This window comes from Myotis myotis, unplaced genomic scaffold (assembly GCF_014108235.1).
Source record: "Myotis myotis isolate mMyoMyo1 unplaced genomic scaffold, mMyoMyo1.p scaffold_m19_p_17, whole genome shotgun sequence".
Taxonomy (NCBI): domain Eukaryota; kingdom Metazoa; phylum Chordata; class Mammalia; order Chiroptera; family Vespertilionidae; genus Myotis; species Myotis myotis.
This window is the reverse complement of record NW_023416321.1, coordinates 12,627,621-12,633,032: the sequence shown is the minus strand read 5'-3', so window position 1 is coordinate 12,633,032 and position 5,412 is coordinate 12,627,621.

Genomic DNA, 5,412 nt, shown 5'->3' with positions numbered 1-5,412 from the left:
TTAACAGTCTCAAAAATTATTTCATCCAGGTATAAAGAACACAAGAAAGATTTTTACAATAAGGGGTAATAATGAAAATATTTTTCCCTAAGAGTTCTAATCTTATGTAATAGGTGTCCTGTAGCATCCAGTGTCACAGCCTCTCCATTCCCCTGAGCTGGGCACTCCAGTTGTGCACTCCTGTGTGGGCTGTGTGCACCCTCCTGTTGTAGTTGAGCTATGATTGCTGTTGGCACCTCAATGGGAGGGATTTACCCTCAGGTTGATTGGCTGTGAGGACTGGCTGTGACCACTGTGGAGAATCAGCTATTCTGGGGCCCACTCCACAGAGCAGAACTTACTTCAGCAGGGCTCTGGTGCCTGCTGAGTCTTCCCCTTGAGTGTGTCGCTTGTGGAGGTGGTTGGGTGGTGCTTCAACATGATCTGCAGCTGTCTGCCATGGCTCTGGGACATTTCAGGAGGTGCAGGTCAAGGTCAGCCACCATCTGTGCCCTACCCAAGGCCACCCTGCATGAGCTACAAAGCAATCTGCAGTTGGCTGCTACTTGTGCTGGGCTTGGAGATGCCCAGAAGAAGCCAAGTTGTGAACCAAGGCTGGCTGCTATGAGTGCCAGGCCTAGGGCCACTTAACAGGAGGTACAGGGCATGCCGAGGCCAGATGCTGCTTGTTTGAGAGATTTTAGAACAGTCTGAAAATAAACCATTTGCATGGAAAAGCCACTAGAAACAGCTTGGGTTGGTCCAGCAAGTTGGGTGGGGTGGGGTTTTAGGGAATCACCATGGTGAGCTAACAGCCATAGCCAGGTTCATAGAAACTCATATATAGCACCCCATGCTGACTCTGATGACAGTTCAGTGCCTCCCTGGATGTCCCGGGTGCCTTTTGAGCTGCTGCCCCAGCACTGCAGTTCAGAGGGAGTTCAAATAAGTTTGTATGTGGGTCATTGAAGAGGAACATCTGAGTCTCCAGCAGCCCTCTGTCTCTCTCAGCCACAAACCCCACTGGCTTTTACAGCCAGAAGTTATGGGGACTTCTCTTCCTGGCACTGGAACCCTAAGCTGGGGTGTCTGATGTGGGCCTGGGACCCCTTGCTCCTCAGAGGGGACCTCCACAACCCAGATAACCCTCCTGAGTTTGAATACTGAGTAGTATCATATAGTATTTGTCCTTTTGTGACTAGCTTATTTTATTTAGCATAATGACTTCAAGATTCATCCATGTTGTGGAAAGTGTTTGAATTTCCTTTCTTTTTAAAAAAAATATATTTTTATTGATTTCAGAGAGGAAGAGACAGGGAGAGAGAGAGAGAAACATCAATGATGAGAGGGAATCATGATCGGCTGCTTCCTGCACACCCCACATGGGTGATCAAGCCCATAACCCAGGCATGTGCCCTGACCGGGAATCCAACTGTGACCTCCTGGTTTATAGGTCGACGCTCAACTACTAAGCCACACTGGCTGGGCTCCTTCCTTTTTAAGACTGGATAACATCCCATTGTATGTATATACCACACTTTGTCTGTTCATTTGATGATGGGTGCTTAGGTTGCTTCTACTTTTGGGTGATTGTGATTAATGCTGCTATGAACATGTGTATATAAATATCCATTTGTGTCCCTGATTTCACTTTTTTTTGGTATATACCCAGAGTTGGAATTGTTGGATCATATGCTAGTCTGTGTTTAATTTTTAAAGAAATCACCATACATTTTATATATCTATTAGCAATGCAAAAGGGTTCTAATTTCTCTGCATCCTTACCAACACTTATTTTCTGTTGTTTTGATAATAGCTGTCCAAATGAATGTGAAGTAATAGCTCATAATGAGCTATGCAGTTTCAAATATGCTGCATTTTATCTGGCATTTTTCAGTGTTTGTAAATTGAAGATGAGGTAGAGGGTTGTCTACATTAGCTAAATCTGCCTTGTGCTATAACTGCCAGACCTACCAGTCTGTTTATTTATTTTTTAATTCTTACCGAGGATATGTTTATTGATTTTTTTTTAGAGAGAGAGAGGAAGTGGGGAGAGAGAAGAGAGGATGAGAAGAGAAAGAAACATTGATTGGTTGCCTGCCATGTGTGCCTTGTCCAGGGATTGAACCTGCAACCTTTTGGTGTATGGGATGATGTTCCAATCAACTGAGCCACCCGGCCAGGGCCAGAATTATCTATTTTTTTTAAATCCTCACCCGAGGATATTTTTCCATTGATTTTTAGAGAGAGTGGAAGAGAGAGGGAAAGACAGAAATGTCGATGTGAGAGAAATAGTCGATTGGTTGCCTCCTCAAAACACATCGATCGTGCCTCACACAAAACACACAACCAAGGCCTGGGCCAGGGAGGAGCCTGCAACCAAGGTTGGTGCCCTTGACTGGAATTGAACCTGTCAATTCCAGGCCGATGCTCTATCCACAGCCAAACCGGCTAGGGCCAGACCTATCTATTTTTAATGTAAATTGTTTAACTAAATTTTTCTCTTTTGGAGAGTAGCCGACTTTTAAGTATGTAAAAACTTGATGACAGCTCCTTTAAAAATAAAAAAGACTTCATCCTAAGTTTGTTTCATAAATCTCTCAGTTTCAGTTAAAATATCAGGAGCCAAGAATCGTTATTCCCCTGTCTGCCATTCTCCTAACAGTTTGTTTCTTATCTGCCTTTTTTTATACTCCTTTCCGTAACAATAACTATTTCTTTGAGATTACTTTATTGGTGCCATCACTATTGTTTTATGTTTTGATCCTGTCTGATAGTCATACATTACTACCCTCCCAGGCTCCCACAAACACCACACCATCTCAGGGTTTTGGCTCTTGAACATAATTCAGTTTAATATCTCTAAGTATTAAGGCCTTGTAACAACCCATTCACTCTTCCTTTACAGCTTCCTATAGAATTGTCAAAGAGATCTAGGGGAACAAGGATACAATCATTAAGGAGATCACCGCTGACTCTATAAATAGTCTTGCTTTCCTTACCCTGTTCTAGATTGAAGTCTTTAAGCTTATCACCGAGTAAATCAAGTGCCTCATGAATTAGATTTACTCTTCAATCATACTTTACCTGGCCAGATGTTTAGGCTCTATAGGAAAGGGACAGAGATGGGAAACTGGAAGAGCAGTGTTTTAGTGTTTAGAAGATCAATGGTTTATTGCATTAGTGAAAAACAGACATATGCTGCTAAACTATAATACAAAGGTTGCCTTGCAACATAGACTTAATTGTTGGTTTTTGACTACACCGCTCTTTACTTATTTCATAAATACTAGCCTTTTTTAGAAAGGAGGCCTGGGGACCTGAGTTGAAGCCTTTACTGAGAGGCATATGTTTGAGGACAGAGAGAGAGGGGAAGTGCCAGAATGCAGATATTTCCTCAGAGCCCACAAACGCTAAGAATGGTTTTCCCACGACCTGACTTGCCATCTTCTCCATGTTCAGCAGAGGGCTTGACACTACAGAACTGAGCTGATGACAACTACAATGAGCAATGACCACAGTCTCGTTCCTTCTGAGACTTGCTTAACATTTCTCAAGTGCTTAGTCCAAGAATCAGCTGGCATAGCCCTATGTCTGCCCATTGCCTGGGCCAGGATGCAGCCAAGTGTCTTGTTGGACAAATAGCCTGTGGGCCTGAGCCTGGCTCCTGTCCATGCCTTGGAGATTATTAATCTAGATGTTGAGGTTGAGGAACAGGCTTGGGCCATATGGTTGCCTGGCAGGTGCTTCACAAAAGCTCAAGATTCATAAGGTAAGGCTTCGAAAGCAGTGAGCTTAAAATGATCTTTTCTATTGCCTCTTGCTTCTGTAGCCCTGGAGCTGGATACAAGGGCCAGTTTGTTATGTAGTGTTTGTCGGTGGGGATGCTGTTGACATAGCATAGACTGTTCTATCCATTGTAGGATATTTTGCATTCCTGGCACCCCTGTTCCTTGTGACAGCCAGGAATGCAGCTGCATTTCGAAATGTCCCCTGGAAGATGGGACCACTGAAAGGAAACTTTGTTCAGGAATCTCCCCACTTGTTTGTGTTACTTGGTTCTTTGTTGTCCTAATCTTCAGCCTCAAGAAGTATTCTATTCTACCTCACCCCCAATCCAGGTCAGAGAATGTGAAGGGCTCTCCTATGGGAAGGGAAACCTCTTCTGTCCTGGAGTTGTCTTTGTCGAGTGGAGTCGTGCTGGCAGTTAAGAATGCTGGCTCTGGAGCCACAGGGCTTGAGGTCATATTCCATCTCTGCCACCTATTAGTGACCTGGGGCCAACCTGTCTTCAGGATTGTTGAGAGGTAGTATGTGAAATTGCTTCACACAGTGGTTGGTCCATACTTTGTGCTTAACAAGCATGTAGCTGTTATTATTTTTATTACCATCAGTGGTATGCATGAGAGGTCAGGGGTAGTCTGTGACATAAGTTGAGTAAAATCAACTAGTGACAATAGCCAGGAAACTAAAGAAGTCTCAATGTTGCTTTGACAGTGGGATCAGGCTTGTGCTGCGTGGAGGCAGGCTGGATGCTGGAGAGGGTGCCAGAGGAGTGTGTGCTTTCCTGCCCCCCTTTGACATACTCTCAATCTTTACTCCAGACTGTGACTGATGAAACTTGTGCAGTTTTGATGGGTGGTGGAGAGGTAGTGTTGCTGAAAAGCCACAAGGCTTGGAAAAGCCATTTCCCTTACAGTGCAGGGACAATATTTCTGCTTAAGCACTGCATGACATGAACTGAGGGCTTTTTCTGTCACTCCAAAGTAAACTCTCTAGAGATGCAGGCTTGACTGTACATATGCACATGGGTAAGCTAAAGGAGTGTGGTTCCAGGACACTAAGAATGTCCGGCCACTCAAACCTCCCTTCCTCCCTCCTCCTATGGCTAAAATGCCAACATTAGCATTTACTTTTTTTGTATTAATCATTATTTACTTTCTGGGATTTTGTTTTAAATGCAGGTGCGCAGAAAAGAGTTAACAGAAGGCCTATCCTTTGAAAGGCCTGCTTACAAGGTCAGTCCTTGGTGGCATCTGGTAACTTGGAGTTCGGGAATGTTCCCATTGCCCTAACTAGTAAGAATGGCTCCCTGTGCCTAAGCTAAGCTGTCATCAATATTGTTTATGCTAAATATTTGCTTTCCTTTTGGAAATCTGGAATTTGGGTACATGTCAGGCATAGGGTGCCTACATGACCTGTCTCTCAAAACATTCTCGGCACTGAGTCTCTAATGAGCTTCATTAATGGCAACATTTCACACATGTTGTCACAGTTTATTGCTAGGGAAATGAAGGACATCCTATCTGACTCTACTGAGAGAGGGCCCTTGAAAACTTGCACTCGGTTTCCTCTGGACTTAATCCCATGTAACTTTCTTGGGGACCTCCAATGCAATAATATTCTTTTAAAAAAATATTTTTTTATTGATTT